Below are 20,336 nucleotides of genomic sequence, written 5' to 3'. Positions count from 1 at the left end.
ACCTTTCTACTTTCTTCAGGCTATTAAATCAGTGAACAGGTAGGGAAAATAACCTCAGCATCCTCTAGTTCATGATTTGAAAGGAGGAGTCCACAGAATCGAGATGAACAATGAGATGATCCAAGGTGAGTTAGAGTATCTATGAAAGCAAATGCATGCCTGAACTGAATTCTCATTAGAGAATGAGTAAATAGAAACTTTTGGAGAAGGCAATGGCACCCCACTCCAGTACTCTTGCCTGGAAAATCCCATGGACGGAGGAGCCTGGTAGGCTGCAGTCCATGGGGTCGCACACGACTGAGCGACTTCACTTTCACGCATTGGAGAAGGAAATGGCAACCCACTCCAGTGTTCTTGCCTGGAGAATCCCAGGGACAGGGGAGCCTGGTGGGCTGCCGTCTATGGGGTCGCACAGAGTTGGACACGACTGAAGCGACTTAGCAGCAGCAGCAAATAGAAACTTTAACAAATGAGGTAAGACTTTTAAAATCTTACAAATACTAGGAATAATGGAAAGTTTCACAAATTTGATCCAGCAGCAAATTAAAGGAACAGCATACTGTGATCAAATACAGTTCATTCCAGGAAGAAAAGGCTAGTTTAATGTTGAACATCTCCTGAGGTAATTCATGGCATCCATATATAATAGAAAATAATCATATAATCATCTGACCAGATGCCTAAAAGCTACTTGATTTAAGATTAAACATTCACAGTCTACTCCATATTTTCCAAAAAATGTTAAGTAAATTTTAAAAAAGGTTATTTCTTTAAGGAGACAAATTCATTTCAATGCAAGAGCTGAAAGTATAAAGGGGAAAAGCATTCCCACTGAGGTAATGAGAAAAGCAAAACTGTCCATTATTTAGTATTGTTTTAGAAGTTTAAGCCAATGCAAAAAAGATGAGAAAAAGAATGTTACCTGAAAAGAAATAATGCTGTTCATTATCAGAAGATGACAAAACTGTTGATTTTGAAACTACTCATTCCCATGACATAAAATTCGATTTACTTAATTTTAAGAAATACTGGCTGACTACCTACTAAGTGCCTACTACTGCTTTAAGTGCTGAATATACCTCACTGAACACATATCGACAAAAATTCCAATCCTTAAGGAATGCCAAAATACTAGAAGAGGGGAACAAGGAACAAAATACAAACTTAAAACACAGCACAGATACAACTAAAGCAGGGAAATGAGTAAGGAGTTGTAACAAGAGAGCAGTGGGGATGGATCACTGTACCCAATTTTAAATAAGGTAGTTAGGAAAGACCTCATCAAGAAGGTGACGCTGGGTAAAGACATAAAAGAAACAAGAGAAACAACCCATAGAGCTCTCTGAGGAAAAAATGCTCTAAGATAGCAAATACCTTGAGCTAGCGACTGAAGTTGAGAGCACACCTGCCTGTTTGAAGAACAGGAAAGGAGTCAATGTGGCGTCAGAGGTAAAGAATCTGGCAGCCAAAGCAGGAGATGCAAGAGACATGAGTTCAATCCCTGAGTTGGGAAGATCCCCTGGAGTACGAAGTGGCACTCCACTCCAGCGGTTCTTTCCTGGAAAATTTCATGGGCAGAGGAGCCTGGCCGGCTACAGTCCATGGGCCACAAAGAGTCAGCAATGACTGAGCAACTGAGCACAAGGAAGCCAATGTAGCTGAAGTGGAATAAGCAAAGGAGAAGTATTTGGAGATGAGGTTAGAGTAAAATTAGGGGTCAAGATCATACAGGACTCTAAGGTCACTGGAGGAAGTCTGCACCTTACTTTGGTGACACATAAATCCCACTGAAGTCCTGTCTCATCTTGATAATATGAGGAACTTGGTAAGTATAGACTTGAGATTATTTGATTTGTGTTTTACTGGGATCACTCTGACTGCTGCGTAAAGAACAGGGCAAAATTAGGCAGGGACAGAAGCAGAGGTACCAGTGTAGAAAAAGATATAGTGATAATTTAGATAAGACAGTAGCTTAAAACACGGTATTGTCAGTAGAGGATGTATTTATTAGAAAAAATGGCTCTGTGGCAGGTAGACACTTAGGGTAGTCCTCATGATCCCACCCTCCTGGTACCTGTGTCTTTGTGTGATTCTCTTCTCTAGAATGTACGCAGGATCTGTGTCTTGCTTCTAGTCTGAGTAGTTAAAGGTGACTGAACAGATGGAATTACCTGAACGTGATTACATAAGACTATGTCATTCTTGGTGGAGTGTCCCTTTCTTCTGTTGGCTTTGAAGAAGCAAGTAGCTATGTTGGAAAAAACCAAGTGATAAGGAAGAACTGATGGCACACTTAAACTGGCAAGCTGCAAGGGCTTCTAGCCTCTAAGCAGCAAGAAAACAAGACCCTCTGTGCTAAAATCATGAGGAAATACATTCTGGCAACAATCTATGAGTTTAGAAACAGACCGTTTCCTACTTGAGCTTCAAATGAGATCACAGCCCCATCTGACACCTTGATTGCAGCCTTGTGAGACTATGCGAAAGGACCGAGCTAGGGTGTACCTTGACAGAAACTGCGATAAATGTGTGTTATTCTAAGCTACACAGTTTCTGGTTAGAGTTCAACAAAATGCCTCCATTAACAAGCTAAAAGCATTTAAAACAGAATAATTAAACCAATTAACAATTTGTACATCTATACAATCTCAGACATTTATCAGATGCTTGGGCTTCCCTGGTTACTCAGCTGGTAAAGAATTCTGCCTGCAATGAGGGAGACCTGGGTTCGAGCCCTGGGTTGGGAAGATACCCTGGAAAAGGGAAAGGTTACCCACTCCAGTATTCTGGCCTGGAAAATTCCATGAACTGTACAGTCCATGGAGTTTCAAACAGTCAGACATGACTAAGCGACTTTCACTACCAGTTCTAGATTTATGTGACATATTTAGCCTCACAGTAATTCTGAGAAAGGTATAGTTATTGTCTCCATTTCACATATGAGGAAATGGAAGCATCGAGAGTTACGAATCTTGTCTAAAATCACCTGGCAATGTTGTTCCAGAGTCCATGCTCTTAAAGGACTAGGAGATACTGCCATGCATTGTTAGTATATACTAAGGAACATAAGGCTACAGATATTAACAAAATACATATAAGACCTATGGGAAAAAACCCCAATGTTCTAATGAGAGTAATTAAAGGATACTTACATAGAGATATAGGCCATGTTTACAGATTGGAAACTCATTATAAAGATGCCAGTTCACTCATTATTGATTTAAAGATTCAATCCAATGATAATTAAAATCCCAATGGGTTGATTTGTGTGACAAGGTGATATTAAACTTTGCATGGAAAGAAAAGGACTAAAAGTAGCCAAGATATTTGAAAAACAGCAAAGTAGAAGGAATCACCCTATAATTACTGTAACATATTATAAAGCTATAGTAATTAAAACAATGCAATATTTACACAAAGATGAACAAAAATCTAACAGGAAGTTCAGAAACTTCTTTGAATATTTAGATATGTTTTCTGTAACACAAAAGAATTATGTATATGCATGTACACAGAGATATGTAGCTATGTGTTCCACATGGAGCAAGTTGTCTACGACAGCTAAAACTGAAGAACTGTAAATACCCCAAAAGTCTGGTAGTAGCACAATAAATAAACAAAACACAGTCTACATCTGCTAATGGCATATTATATAGCAACGAGCATTGACCTGAGAAACATAATGCTACATATAAGAGGTCAGATGTGATAGGATATAGTCTATGCTAAAACTAAAATAAAGAACAAAATGCAACAAAATTAAAATGTATTTTTTGGAAATACAAAAATAAGTAGTGAAAAATAAAAATAAGTCATAGTAGTAAATAGCGTAAAAGTCAGAATAGTGTTTACCCATTAGCAAGAAGGGAGGCAGCCATGATCAACAAATGCATAGTACTAGTAAGTTTTCTTTGTTTACTTGACTGGGATTTTATGTAGACATTTAATTTACAACAACTTGGTAAGCTCATGTTTTATGTAGTATTTGTATTTTTAATATTTCATTTAAAAACTTACATTATGCTAGGGTGGATAATGTGACAAGGATAGCATTTTATTCATATGAAGTATAAACATACATGCAATATGAACAAATTAAAAAATTAATAAAAGAATGCATACTTTAATAATCATGCATAAAGCCTTGACAACACATACCATTTACTACTCAATCATGTAATCATCTAATAAACAGATCTTAATGGGTTCATTAATTACATCAGCATATTTGTACAAGCTATCAGCTACAGTAAATATGGAAGAAAAAGTCACTTGTGTTAAGGTCATCTTTTTAGCCTAACCATGACATTAAAGCTAGGTTTATGAAGTGAATTGGAGTGGGCAAATTTCATATCCATTAATTTTTAAAAAGTGATCAGAAAAACATGTCTCAAAACTTACATATTATTAGGCTTGCAAATAGCAAGTCATGAAGCTTAATTTTTGTTGATTCCAACCCATATTTCCCAAAGTTAAGAAAAAAACTGCTGCTTATTTCATACATAAAGTTGGTTATATCAAGAAGTATTTCAAAGAAAATCAACAATTATCCAAGATGAATCCAATTTCAAGAGTAAACTAGATAAATGTTTTAATGGTATATTTTCAGTTTTTTATAAACAGATAAAGTAGCAATAACAAAGCTAATGTAAAGATAGCGACAGTTTCACAGAAGAAATTTCAGAAATGTCCGTGTATATGTATGTCTCTCTCAGAATACAGTTAGAAGTAGACTGATTCTACCTACTCCAGACACAAACTCCCTTAGGTTGTTACTTAGGCATCATAGGTCACTTTTATCAAAATAAGAGAAGTTTCTGTGATAGTAACCACAGACTTTAGCTGTCCCTTCATTCTCTATTTCCTGCAATTCTAAACAATGTGCAAATATTACCCACATTATTATAGTCTTACGGTTCCCAGGAACCCAAACAGTCTAGTATCCCAGGGATACGGTGTTGCTGGTTGAAGGCGGTGAGACATAAGAATTTGTTTGCCTATAGCAAAACTTTTGGAGGCGTAACACAATTATTTAAAGTGGGGAAGGATCCAGCCCTTGCAGTAATTCCATGAAAGCATTTGTACAGCTGTGGGGATAATCAAATCTATTGCCTTATTTGAGTCAGGTTTATTGATGATATCTAATAACATCATTCTCATCTTACCTCAGGCACTGAAGACTAAGCCCCTATCTCTATCAGACATTTTATACAGCACTGCTCAGCGTGCATGTTTCCTGCCTTCGTGTATCTGTTCATTATATGTAACAAAAGACATAAACAAGATGAAGCCTCTTTACACTAGTGAATTAACAAAATCTCTCACTGGTAAGTAAAAGTCACTTGGTTGTGTCCAGCTCTTTGTGATCCCATGGACTATAAAGCCCATGGAATTCTCCAGGCTAGAATACTGGAGTGGGTAGCCTTTCCCTTTTCCATGGGATCTTCCCAACCCAGGGATCGAACCCAGGTCTCCGTCATTACAGGCAGATTCTTTACCAGCTGAGCCACAAGGGAAGCCCTCTCAGTGGTAAGATACTGCTAATTTGGCTAATGTGAAAAGCAAGAGCAGCTTGCTTTCATTCAACATGGACAGTAACACATCCTCCATTTTATCAAAATTGAGTCCTATAATCCCTCAAATTATCATGAAAAACTACTCTACTGATGATATGCTGTGAAAAGGACATAGCTTGTCTTGTACATGTTTTAGCTAAGAGTAGGTGAGCCAGAGAGAGATAAGCAAAAAACTCATGGCCATCTCAGTGAAGTTTCTGAGTTCTAGTGGCCTAAAATGTCAAGATATCACATGCAATATACACGATGTATTATTAAATCTTACAGTATTTACCACCAAAGAAGTGACATAATGCATGACTCTGTGAATTTTAGCAACAACCCCTTCAATATTCGGGTATGCCTCTCTGATTCATATCAAGTAATCCCTAACTCTCAACTTTAGGTGACCTAAAGCCTAGAATAAGGTCTAAAACTTGAGGCAGAAATTCTGTCACTTGAGCTTTAATCCAGCAGATTCAATGTTGTCAAATCATATTGTCAGGGGATATCAATATATCCTTGAATCTGTATCAGTAAGCATAATTAGCATAATCTAGTTATAATCAAAGATAACTAGGCCAGATTGTTTTCACTAACAATGTGATCAAGCTCACACTAGTCATGCTGTGAGCCTCTGTGAGGTTCCCCTGTGAGGGCTGACTCAAGGAGAGCTCATTTGCCTTAAATGCATTGGGATAATGACAGTAATGCAGCTGAGCCATAAGCCCCGCTCTGAACAAGGAAGATACACTGTTTTGCCTAAGATGCAAAGGGAGCCTCCCCACCTAGTGTGGAAATGAGTATCTTACACCACTGAAAAGTTGGATTTTCAAATACTACACATTATATAATTTTTCTTTCCCAAAAGTCTCCCTCCCCTTAACCTTCAGTGACTTAAAACTTGCAAAGTTAAGATGTAAAGGTCTATAATTCCTTATCCGTAAACCTTAGAACCAAGAATTTAAATTTTTATGCATTTAGCAACAAAATACAGTATACATGGAGTCTGAAGCAATACCTCATAATCAAGCATATTAATATTTCTTTGGCAAAATATATTGATATTCAAATTAGGCAGGCTAAATAAAGACTACAAAGAATCTCATCACTTGAGGTTAACATTAGATGCAGATAGCAAATAAATTCTTAGAATTTTAGAATTTCAAATCAGAAACTGTGGCACTTGAGCCTGGATAATGCCAAGTTAATACCCATTATAATATTCGTAAGTTTAAAAGAAAGTGCGTCTATAATGCATGGTATAGAGAAATTTATTTTTAAAATCCAACAAAACATTCTGAATTTCAATTCATTTCTGGAAGTGAAAATCAGTGTCTCCTTAATACAAATGTTTATTTGAACTGTTTCAAGGAATAAAATGGACTCATTGGGCCTAACCTTTTCACTAGGTTTGGGATGTATTTTGAACATAGTCTATTCCCCCACGAATTCATTAATAACCCAAATCAAATCTCAACACCAGAATAATTCCGTGTTCTTAACTATCACATTCTTTGTATGTCACTTTTTAATCATCACCATCATATCATTAATGTGAGCAAATGGGCACTTGTCCAGGCTACCAGAATGGTTCTGGGCAGTATACTCTTAGCTATCATCTCTACTTCAATCAAGTCCAAAAATTTTCATTGCTTTCCTCATGCTGGCAGTCACATGCCTCTTCTCTACACCCTGCCATTTTTTCCCTAGTATTTCTTCCTTGAATACACTGAAACAACACATTTCTAATAACATTTTAACTATTTTCAAAAATGCATCACCATAAATTACATAAGATAAACTTTTATCAACTTTAACCAAATGCATCCTGTATATTTCACTTAACCAAACAATACAAAAATCCAATACAGAAGATTTCCTTCTGATTAGTACACATAAACTAGCGAGTGAAAACGCAATACACAGTTCCCTGCCATTTGAGCAAACCCAACAATGAGACATGAATTACAAGCACACTAACCACATCTACAAATCTGGAGCTTAAAGATTCTGATACACCTATAACCGTTTATGAAGAATAAAAAAGGGGGCAAGGTTAGTTTGCCCATAAAACTAGTGAGCAGCAAAAAGAGTGAGCAGGGGGTGTGGAAAGCCTCCTCATTTGAGCTATGTACCAAATTCACATCATAGTTTCAGGAAGTGCTCTGGGATCTCCTGAAGCTGGCAGTTAGTTCGGATTTCCCTAAGTACACACAGAGTATAGCTTTTGAATATAATAAGTTTGCTCAACTTGTGTGGTGTGCTCTGCTGTGCTTAGTTGCTCAGTCGTGTCTGACTCTTTGAGACCCTATGCACTATAGACCTCCAGGCTCCTCTGTCTATGGGGATTCTCCAGGCAAGAATACTTGAGTGGGTTGCCATGCCCTCCTGCAGGGGATCTTCCCAACCCAGGGATCACATTGCAGGTAGATTCTTTACCACCTGAGTCACCAGGGAATCCCAAGAAAAATGGAATGAACAGCCTATCCCTTCTCCAGGGGAACTTCCTGACCCAAGAACCAAACTGGGGTCTAGTGCATTGCAGGCAGATTCTTTACCAGCTGAGTCACCAGGGAAACCCAAACTTGTGTGTGTATATTCAAATGGTCAATAAAATCTGGAGGTATGGTCAAGAGATAGCATAGAGGATAAATAGAAAGATACAAGGTTAGCTAGGAAAGAAGTGAAAATTGAAACCACTGAAGAAAATAATTATAATAAAAAAAATGCATAAAGGACCAAAGACATGCTCTAGAATTCAGTTAGAAAGGTAGGTAGTAAAAGAGGAAAAGTCACCAAAAATGACTCATAAAAAGAACTCCAGAAATAAAGAGACAAAAGTCATACAATTCTCCCAAACAGACCATATATAGCAGTGCAGCACTTAGTAGGAAATCAATAACTATTTTCTCAATGAATGAACCAAATGAAAGTGTCAAAACTTCGTAGAATATAAAATGGTACAGAGAGGTCAAGTAAAATGAGTCATAGGAAGAGGGCACATAGAAATACATAAGGTAGGAAATATGCCTAAACTTGACCTCAGTTTAGTTCAGTCACTTAGTTGTGTCGGACTTTTCATGACCCCATGAACTGCAGCACGCCAGGCCTCCCAGTCCATCACCAACTCCTGGAGTTTACCCATACTCATGTTCATTGAGTCAGTGATGCCATCCAACCACCTCATCATCTGTCATCCCCTTCTCTTCCTGCTGTCGATCTTTCCCAGCATCAAAGTCTTTTCAAATGAGTCAGCTCTTTGCATCAGGTAGCCAAAGTACTGGAGTTTCAGCTTCAACATCAGTCTTTCCAGTGAACACCCAGGACTGATTTCCTTTAGGATGGACTGTTTGGATCTCCTTGCAGTCCAAGGGACTCTCAAGAGGCTTCTCCAACACCACAGTTCAAAAGCATCAATTCTTTGGCGATCAGCTTTCTTTATAGTCCAACTCTCACATCCACACATGACCACTGGAAAAAACCATAGCCTTGACTAGACAGACCTTTGTTGGCAAAGTAATGTCTCTGCTTTTTAATATACTATCTAGGTTGGTCATAACTTTTCTTCCAAGGAGTAAGCGTCTTTTAATTTCATGGCTGCATCAGCAACCACAGTGATTTTGGAGCCCCCCAAAATAAAATCTGACACTGTTTCTCCACTGTTTCCCCATCTATTTGCCATGAAGTGATGGGACCAGATGCCATGATCTTTGTTTTCTCAATGTTGAGCTTCAAGCCAACCTTTTCACTCTCCTCTTTCACTTTCATCAAGAGGCTTTTGAGTTCCTCTTCACTTTCTGCCATAAGGGTGGTGTCATCTGCATATCTGAGGTTATTGATATTTCTCCTGGCAATCTTGATTCCAGCTTGTGCTTCTTCTAGCCCAGCATTCCTCATGATGTACTCTGCATGTAAGTTAAATAAGCAGGGTGACAATATACAGCCTTGACGTACTCCTTTTTCTATTTGGAACCAGTCCGTTGTTCCATGTCCAGTTCTAACTGTTGCTTCCTGACCTGCATACAGGTTTCTCAAGAGGCAGGTCAGGTGGTCTGCTATTCCCATCTCTTTCAGAATTTTCCACAGTTTATTGTGATCCACACAGTCAAAGGCTTTGGCATAGTCAATGAAGCAGAAATAAATGTTTTTCTGGAACTCTCTTGCTTTCTCCATGATCCAGCGGATGTTGGCAATTTGATCTTTGGTGCCACCACTGCAGTTACCTAGGGCCATGAAGACCTGCTTCTGTGTACTCTTGTCACCTCTTCTAAATACTGTCTGCTTCTGTTAGGTCCTTACTGTTTCTGTCCTTTCTTGTGCCCATTTTTACATGAAATGTTCCCTTGGTATCTCTAATTTTCTTGAAGAGATTGTTAGTGTTTCGCATTCTATTGTTTTCCTCTATATCTTTGCACTGATCACTTAGGAAGGCTTTCTTATCTCTCTCCTTGCTATTCTTAGGAACTCTCCATTCATATGGATACACCTTTCCTTTTCTCCTTTGTCTTTCACTTCTCTTCTTTTCTTAGCTAGTTGTAAGGGCTCCTCAGACAATCATTTTGCCTTTTTGCATTTCTTTTTCTTGTGGATGGTTTTGAACACCGCCTCCTGTAAAATGTTTAGAACCTCTGTCCACAGTTCTTCAGGCACTCTATCAGATCTAATCCTTTGAATCTCCTTGTCATTTCTACTGTATAATCATAAGGGATTTGATTTAGGTCATAACTGAGTGGTCTAGTGGTTTTCCCTACTTTCTTCAATTTAAGTCTCAATTTGGCAATAAAGATTTCATGATCTCAGGCACAGTCAGCTCCCTGTCTTGTTTTTGCTGGCTGTATAGAGCTTCTCCATCTTTGGCTGCAAAGAATATAATCAATCTTATTTTTGTATTGACCATCTAGTGATGTCCTTGTGAAGTCATCTCTTGTATTGCTGGAAGTGGGTGTTTGCTATGACCAGTGCGTTCTCTTGGCATAACTCTGTTAGCCTTTGCCCTGCTTCATTTTGTACTCCAAGGCCAAACTTGCCTGTTACTACAAGGATCTCTTGACTTCCTACTTTTGCATTCCAGTCCCCTTTGATGAAAAGTACATCTTTTTCTGGTGTTAGTTCTAGAAGGTCTTGTAGGTCTTTACACAACCATTCAACTTCAGTTTCTTTGGCATTAGTGGCTGGGGCATAGACTTGGATTACTGTGATACTGAATGGTTTGCCTAAGAAACTAACAGAGATCATTCTGTCATTTTTGAGATGATACCCGATTACTGCATTTTGGACTCTTTTGTTGACTATGAGGGTTCCTTCATTTCTTCTTAGGGATTCTTCCCCACAGTAGTAGATACAGGGGTCATCTGAATTAAATTTGCCCATTCTGATCCATTTTAGTTCACTGATTCTTAAAATATCTATGTTCACTCTTGCAATCTTCTTTTTGACCTGAGCAGTTTAAAGATTACTTTCTTTAAATTAACTTAATAGAATAAAATTATGTTTTAAACATGCATGTGTGTATATCCAGAATCCAAAATGTGGACAGTTTTGTGGTTATATTCTAATTTCTGATGTTAAAGAAAGATTACAAAAGAATTTTAAAATTATTTCTTATTACCAGTGTTAAGATTTAAGTTTACTTGGCATCTGGGTCACTGGAAATAAATAGTTTTGTGATTTGTTGCAATGAAATATTAACACTTTTCTATGTTCAAGATAACCAGACTGTTTCTAAACTGAAAAACAAATATGTATTTTTTACTTTTTCTCTTCAAGTCATCTTCCAGGTCAAACATTTTATAAAGAAGTTAGTTATGCAAAAAACTATTCATTATATTGTGTATAAAATGTACTATTCATTGATGTAAAATAACTAAAATAGCAAGTGATTAATTTTAAAGGATCTCTTTAAATTTGGATTCCTGAGTTTTATTTTGAAGAAAATTAACAAATAAGCCACATTAGAGTTTCAAATGAAGACGTATTATAATAGATTTTAGGAGAACTATATTAACATTTTTAACCATATTAAATTTTAATGTGTATAATTAAGAATGACTACCTAAGATTTAAGATGTTAAAAATAAGCAATTCTACAGTCAATAAGTAAAACATAATTTACAGTTTGAGATAAAGAATACTACTAATATTAATAATGATGGAACTTTTTTCTCTATCAAATACAGTTTTCATATTGAAATAAAATAGTCTAGGGAAGAATGTAACAGTCCTCTAGCCTAAAGATGGTTGCTGCTTATTCATTCAGTCATGTCTGACTTTTGCGACCCCATGGACTACCAGCCTACCAGGATCCTCTGTCCATGGGATTCTCCAGGCAAGAATACTGGTTGGGTTGCCATTCCCTTCTCCAGAAAGATAGTTAAGAAAATCTTAAAACTGCTAAACCTCGAACAACATCAAGTTGCTCATGTTATCTGACAACAAAAAGAAAAGAAAAGAACAAAAATAAGCAAGTGGGACCAGAGGAAACTAAGAAAATCAATAGAATGAAAAGACAACCTACATAATGAGATAGAAAAAACTGCACATCATATAGCTGATGAGGGGCTAATATCCAAAATGTATAAATAACTCATCCAACTCAAAAACAAACAAAAAAATACAATTTAAAAATGGGCAGAGGGTCTAAATATACATTTCCCCAAAGACAATAGACAAATGGCCAACAGGTACATGAAAAGATGCTCAGATCCCCTAATCATCAGGGTAATGAAAATCAATACTACAATGAGATCACCTCACACTTGTTAGAATGGCTATTATCCAAATACCAAGAAATAATGTTAGGATATGGAGAAAAGGGATCTCTTGTGCACTGTTGGTGGAAACACAAGTTGGTACAGCGACCACAGAACACAGTACACAGGTTCCTCAAAAAATTAAAAATATAAGTACCATATGATGCAGCAATTTTGCTTCTGGATATTTTACCCTAAAAAAATGAAAACACTAATTCAAAAGATATATGCATCCTCAACTTCATAGCAGCATTGTTTATAAAAGGCAAGCGATGAAACAAACTAAATTTCAATTGATGTATAAATGGATAAAGAATATATATATATATATATATATATATATATATATATAATGAGATTACTCAGCCATACAAAACAAAATCTTTCCATTTGCAACATGAATGGACCTTGAGGGCACTATAGTAAGTGAAATAAGTCTGAAAGACAAATACTGTATGATCACTTACATGTGGAATAAAAAAGAAAAACAGTTCATACAAGAGAACAGACTGACTGCCAAAGGACGGTGGAAGGGCAAGATGGGTGAAGAGAACGTATACTACATTTGAAAGCTGCTAAGACAGCAAATCTTAAAAGTTCTCATCACAAGAAAAAAATTATTCCTATTAACTATGCATGCATGCTGATGATTTTAAGTAGACTTCTGTGTTGAAGTCTACTTTACACATTTATACACAATATATACAAGTATATTTCACAATATATACAAGTATCACCTGAACTATGTCAATTACATCTCAAATTATAGAGGATAAAAACCTCACTGTGCCTTAATTAGTGTCCTTAAAAGACATATTTAAGAAAATAATTTGCACCTAGGACGGGGGAGCCTGGTGGGCTGCCGTCTATGGGGTTGCATGGAGTTGGACACGACTGAAGCGATATAGCAGCAGCAGCAGCATATAGTAAATGCACAGCTTCTTTGAAAAAATTTCCAGGCAACTGTCTTAATCAACAGAGTTAGCAAATGAATATTAACCCAATAACCAAAAAGTACTGGGCAATGAGGCGGCATGAAAGTAAAAGAAAATGATACTCCCTCAGGAAGTTTTAAGTTTTTAGTCAGAGAGAAAAATACAATTAAGTCCTTGTGAATGAACAAAAAGGCAATGGACATCCAGGAAAATTATAAGATCAGAGTAGGCTATAATAGGGCTTACTCTGGGGCTCAACTGGTAAAGAATCTGCCTGCAATGTGGGAGAACTAGGCTTGATCCCTGAGCCCTAAGGCTACCCACTCCAGTATTTTGGCCTGGAGAATTCCATGGACTGTATAGTCCACGGGGTCACAAAGAGTTGGACACAACTGAGCAATTTTCACTTTATGCTATAATAAGTCAGTTCAGTTCAGTTCAGTTCAGTTCAGTTCAGTCGCTCAGTCGTGTCCGACTCTCCGCGACCCCATGAATCACAGCACGCCAGGCCTCCCTATCCATCACCAACTCCCGGAGTACACTTAAACTCATGTCCACAGAGTCGGTGATGCCATCCAGCCATCTCATTCTCCGTCGTCCCCTTCTCCTCCCGCCCCCAACCTTTCCCAGCATCAGAGTCTTTTCCAGTGAGTCAACTCGTCAAGGAGAAAGCAATTCATAAAGAAAGCTTTGCCTTGAAAGAGGATGATCCAAATTTTAACAAAGATGGCAAAAGTGAAGATAACATTCAAGACAAACAGGTATAGAGGCAATAATAAACACTGTGCTTGATGGAGCTAAGTTTAACCTACATTAGTTCAGGGTGAGGAAGGTAGAAAATATTAATAATATACATAGGAAAGGTGAAGATATTATGGAGCTCCTTGAAAGCCACATAAAGAGTCCAGGATTGTCAAGTTATTTAAAATGGGATGATGAAGAGCTTTATAAAGATGCTATTGTTTTCTGCATTTGTTACCTCACATTTTTCATTATCAACATCCAATTTCTCTCTAGGTAGCGAGGTTAAAGAGAATGAGCATCATATCATATTTACACATTATTACATCTCCTACACGTAGCACAAAGCTATGTGTTCAAAGAGTTCAAAAGTGCTGGTTGTTAGGTCATTTCAAGGAAGGCTGCTGCTGCTAAGTCACTTCAGTCGTGTCCGACTCTGTGCAACCCCATAGAGGGCAGCCCACCAGGCTCCCCCATCCCTGGGATTCTCCAGGCAAGAACACTAGAGTGGGTTGCCATTTCCTTCTCCAATGTATGAAAGTGAAAGGTGAAAGTGAAGTCGCTCAGTCATGTCCGACTCTTCGCGGCCCCGTGGACTACAGCCTATGAGGCTCCTCCGTCCATGGCATTTTCTAGGCAAGAGTACTGGAGTGGCTTGCCATTGCCTTCTCCGTCAAGGAAGGCTAATGGGACCAAATCTAGGAACCCTTAATGCTGTGACCAAAGACTGAGTTCTTCATTGGATATTACAGTCACTCGATGGTGCTATGCTTTCCTCATGGAGATACAAGCCACTCACAGAGGATGAGATGGTTGGATGGCATCACTGACCCAATGGACATGAGTGTGAGCAAACTCTGGGAGATGGTGAAGGACAGGGAAGCCTGGTGTGCTGCAGTCCATGGGGTCGCAAAGAGTCATACACAACTGAGTGACTGAACAACAACATATGCACAGCTGGCAATTCAGGAAAGTAAATATAAATGTGAATGTCTTCCAAGTTTAAAAAAAAAATATTTACACAATGGAGTACTACTCAGCAATTAAAAAGAATACATTTGAATTAGTTCTAATGAGGTGGATGAAACTGGAGCCTATTATACAGAGTGAAGTAAGCCAGAAAGAAAACATCAATACAGTATACTAACACATATATATAAAATATAGCAAGAGGATAACGATAACCCTGTATACAAGACAACAGCAGAGACACGGATGTGTGGAGCAGTCTTTTGGACTCTGTGGGAGAGGGCAAGGGTGGGATGATTTGGGAGAATGCCATTGAAACATGTATATTATCATATGTGAAATGAATCTGACGTGGTTGGGGGCTCCCCACCTCAACACTCTGTGGATTCAAGAGGCTGTTCCTTCTGGAAGTGTATAAATTAGCCTGGGATAGAACCTGCATGCTGAATTTACTAATTAAGAAATGAGAAACCAGAACTATAAAGGTGGCATAGAAATACAAGAAACCATTCTTAAGTAATCTTTTAAAACTTTGAACAGAGTTACAGATTTTACCATTTGTGATAAACTGGTATATATAATTTAACCAGAACCAAAAGAAAATTAGTATTGTGTGAATTCTGAAGCACTTTCAACATGTTATAGGAATAATGTGGACTTTCTTGAGTTTTACGCATTCATAAGTGAATGGTCTGTATCTCGTGCCTTTGTTGGTTTTCTGTGAGCTGTAGTTTCTGGGAAGTGAGCAGCTCTCATTCCTGTAACTCTTGTAATCCAGTCATTCGTGTGCCTCCTTCATGAGGATTCAGTACAGCTGTGGTGCTGTTATCCCTCTGATAGGAACTCTAACTCTGTGTAAAGCCCCAAAGGTCTGTTACTTATTTTTATTTTATATTGTACTATATTTCATTTACAGTGTTGTGTTTGTTTCAGGTGTATAGCAAAGTGATACACTCATATATATATATATATATATGAATTAACAAAAGCAGTTCCCGTCTTTTGATGGGGTGCTCATGGTTTATAACATAAATGGCATTATTTTGAGAGAAGGATAACTTAGGAATGGCATTGGGTTTTTTTTCTTTTTGCAGCCTGAGGCAGTTGTAAAATAACTTAATGTAGCTTTTTACAACTGTGTATTCTATAGAATTTTTTCATTTGGTGAAATTTTAACTTAATGTTTTTGGCATTGTGCTTTGTACCATTTATTAAATAAAAATTTAAAAAAAACTCGCTAAGCAAATAGAAAACTAAAATTTTTTAAATCTTACTCTGTAGTCAAATATGAAAAGTATTGCTCATCTTAGGTCACTACAAGAAACCCAGATCAGCTTCATTTCCTTCCTGAGTAGAGAGAAAAGCAGAGTCTCTGACTCGAAATTGCAAGAGTACATCCTTCTAACATAGGTGAATACAAGGAAGCTGGGAGGCCAAGTCAATGAGAACATTAAAGTCCTCAGCTTTTTTACAGCAGAGAGTCAATCAATACTTTATAAAAGTGAGATATAATGCTCAGACCACTTGAAATATTTTACATAATCTTTTTTCTTAACCTTAGAGGAAATGCTGGGGATATAATTACCTCTCAAGTGAAAAGACAGCTATTTGAAATTCAGCAATTCTGTCTCACTAGGGTTTCTTTTTCTTTTCTATGAAATTCATTTTGAATTTTAAATGGAAACAATGATTCCATTTTTATAAACTATTTCCACATATCTATTCTTCTGTCTGTATATGCATAGAAAGACATCTAGAATGATTTTCCTCAATGTTGATAATGTCACTTTCAGAGTTAGAAGGAATTTCATTTATTATATTTAATTACCTGCATTGGTTAATTTCTTTATAATAAAGACAAATTATTTTTTGAAATGCAAAGAAAATTAAGATGACTCAATGAGTCTGGTAGCTCAGAATAATGGTTTACATTGGGGATAACAACTGGAGCATCCACTGGCATACAGATGTACTAAAAGGCAAAGGCATAAGTGAATGAACTAGGGGTAGAGTATAAAGGAAAAAAGTAGATTCAGGACCAAGTCCTGAGCATTCTATCAATCAGAGGTGGCCTCGAAAATGAAAAGGAGAAGAAAATGCAGCTATAGGAGTATGTGCTATCACAGAAGGTAAAAGAACTCTCACATAGAAAGAAATGTCCCATTATGTCAATGTCTTGCTTACAGCAAGATGAGAATATAGAATCCACTATATTCATCAGCATAGAAGTTGCAAGTGACTTTGAGATGAACAGGATGTGCAGCTCTGACAGAGCTGTACAAGTCAATGTCAAATCTTAAGTGGGCTGAGGAGTAAACAGAGGTGAGCAAGCGGGGACAGTTTGTGCAGATATGTTTTGCTGCAAGAGGAAAAGAAATAGGACAGTGACTGCAGAGAGACATGATATCAAGAGAAGTTTCTTTGTGCACGTGTTTTGCTTCATTTCAGTATAAACTGGGACATGTAAAGGCAAGTCTGCACACTGTTGATGTGGAAACAAAGAGGATAGGAGAGCTAATCAAAGGAGCAACCTTCTTGAGTATTAGTTATTTACAATATAAGACTTATAAGAAGACCTTGGCAAATAAAAATTCAGAAACTTAAACAGGATGTGATGCTACTGAAAGTGTAAATCCACATTTCCCTAAGTCCCAAGTTAGCCTTATCTAAGTGCTGTGGAAAACCTAAAGAAATTGTATAAAACTTATCATTATGCTAGTCTAGATTTTTGAAGCAAGGGGAAAAAAAGTGAATGGAAGAAAGCAATGCTAAACAGAGAAATCAAACACATTAATAAGATGATGTACTGAAGGGAATGGTACAATTAGAAACAAACCAAAAAATTGTGGGAGTGAGAAAAAATGATACAGGCAAAAATCCCAAATACAAAGAAACAGGATTTATATAATACTAGACTTTGATGCTGGGAGGGATTGGGGGCAAGAGGAGAAGGGGACGACAGAGAATGAGATGGCTGGATGGCGTCACCGACTCGATGGACGTGAGTTTGAGTGAATTCTGGGAGTTGGTGATGGACAGGGAGGCCTGGCATGCTGTGATTCATGGGGTCACAAAAAGTCGGACACAACTGAGCGACTGAACTGACTGACTGACTGAAGCTATGATTTAAGTTATCACCATTGGACCTCAGTGACCAATGCTAGATGGAATCAGTAGAAAAATGAAAACAAACTAACTTGAGATGCATAACTTAAAAACGTAACTGAGTATTATAAGGATGGACTTTAAAATACAATGAAATAAACTTCTTGTCAAAGAAAAATTTGTTAAAAGGAACATACAATTAAAATATGAATTTTTCTTCAAAAAGTTGTTTGAATGCTGACATTATAAATAGCATATTATCTGGCGGCATCTAGAAGACTACAGAGATAATGAAGAAATGAAGTTAAAATTTATTTCCTAAGTAAAAATAAAAAATAGTATAGAGCAAGTAGACAGACATGAAGAAACACTAGAAGCACTGCTTCTCTATATCTATTACTAACATTTTCATAGTGCTTTCTATGTGTCAAGCACTGCTATGCCCTCTAATTTTTCATACGTAAGTCTCAGGGTAACTCTATGAGGAAATATACAATTATCCTCATTTTATACATGGGTAACTGAGACCACACTCTCAGTTCAGTTCAGTCGCTCAGTCGTATCTGACTCTTGTGACCCCATGAATCGCAGCACGCCAGTCCTCTCTGTCCATCACCAACTCCCAGAGTTCACTCAAACTCATGTCCATCAAGTCGGTGATGCCATCCAACTATCTCATCCTGTCATCCTCTTTTCCTCCTGCCTTCAATCTTTCCCAGCATCAGGGTCTTTTCAAATGAGTCAGCTCTTTGCATCAGGTGGCCAAAGTATTGGAGTTTCAGCTTCAACATCAGTCTTTCCAATGAATATTTAGGACTGATTTCCTTTAGGATGGATTGGTTGGATCTTTTTTGCAGTCCAAGAGATCTAGTAAACACACAACTAGTAAACAGCAGGCAGTCTGACTCCATATTGCTGACCACTATATAGATGGTTATTACATGTATCAACAATGGAATGGCAAATTTTTTTCATGTAGGAGAGAATGACTCCATTTAAACATAAGAAAGCACACACACGCACATCAATATACTTTATCCTCAGGAGCATTTTACTTCTTAGATTGATTTTTACGTGACTTAAAATCCTACTGCTAAAAATTTAGCCAGAATATCAGAGGGAAATATTACCTTATAAAAGAAAGGAAACATACAGAAAAAAATTCATCCAATGTATTAATAGGAAGAGGCCAAAATCTATGGTCTACAATTAGAAAACTCAGAAAAATACTTGCTATGCAAAAGGAGGATCTACTGGTATGATTTCCCCAGAAATCCTCATCACTGCTTGCTATGTGATTATCTGATGCTCTTCACAGAAAGTTAAAATTGAATGTGAAAACACATTTTGAGATAAAGAGCGCACTACCCAAAAAAGTATAATAGCTGTATCTTTTTTTTCTACCTTCTTTGAACTAGAAAGTCCAAAAATGAAGCTCAGCTATTAATGAATGTAATTTTTAAACAGGTTTAAGACTTATATACTACCATTAGAGAATTCTAATTTTAGAAAAGTAATTGCTTTACTTCTTAGGTAGAACATTCTCACTGACCCCCTCCACCATACTTGAAAAAGTTACTTTGCTAGTCGAAAGGAAATCATGAACCTATGAAAGTTAAAATTTCTTTAATTCAGCTGCTTTTAAATGTTAAGGAGTATAAATTCAACCAGAAAATATTTAAACCTTGGGTTAAAGAGTATGATAAATACTGAGGAGCTAAATCTGGGCAAGATATCATCCATTTCTAGGCCTCTTTTTAAAAAGACCACATTTTGGCAGGAATTCAACCCAATTCTAAGTGAGGAAAGGAACAGGCCGAGCTGAACTCCACCTTGAAAAAGAAGAAAACTCCATCTTGCACTTTCAGTGAGCTTTGGACTATGTGCCTGGTAGCCATGGGGATAACATACCTACAGCCGAACTAGCATCCTGGACTGATAAACACCAGATTCCATACCAAGATTTCCTGTCGCCAAAAAGAATGTAGTAATCTCCTATACAGTCAATCACCATTGTAATCTTTATGGCACCCATTGGTGTAGGCTACAGTGTATAACCAGCTGACCCTTCTGATTATGAATCATGGCTGTAACCTGATTGTATCTCCCTTTAACATTTTCCAGGCTAGGTTTAAGGAATTTGGGATGCGGGCTTGAGCAGTACACTTAAGATATGTAAGATTTTCACAAAAGTCAGTCAGTTTCCTTAGCTAGGAGGAGGCTCTGCCTTGGGACCACAGGTGTAATAAACTGCACTCCATTATCTGCATTGTCCTTCT

The 20,336-nt window shown here is 37.4% G+C and overlaps 1 protein-coding gene across 3 annotated transcripts in view; it reads right to left on the bottom strand.

Moving 5' to 3' along the window:
* Positions 1-20,336, bottom strand: part of TBC1D32 (TBC1 domain family member 32) — a 204,523-nt gene that overhangs the window by 85,338 nt on the left and 98,849 nt on the right. The gene's annotated exons all lie outside the window — the stretch shown is intronic.

The sequence above is a fragment of the Moschus berezovskii genome, chromosome 10 (genome assembly GCF_049115385.1).
Source record: "Moschus berezovskii isolate FMDL1 chromosome 10, NW_MosBer_1.0, whole genome shotgun sequence".
NCBI classification, from domain to species: Eukaryota; Metazoa; Chordata; class Mammalia; order Artiodactyla; family Moschidae; genus Moschus; species Moschus berezovskii.
Note: the sequence above shows the minus strand (reverse complement) of the source record. Positions and strands in the feature narration are given on the sequence as shown.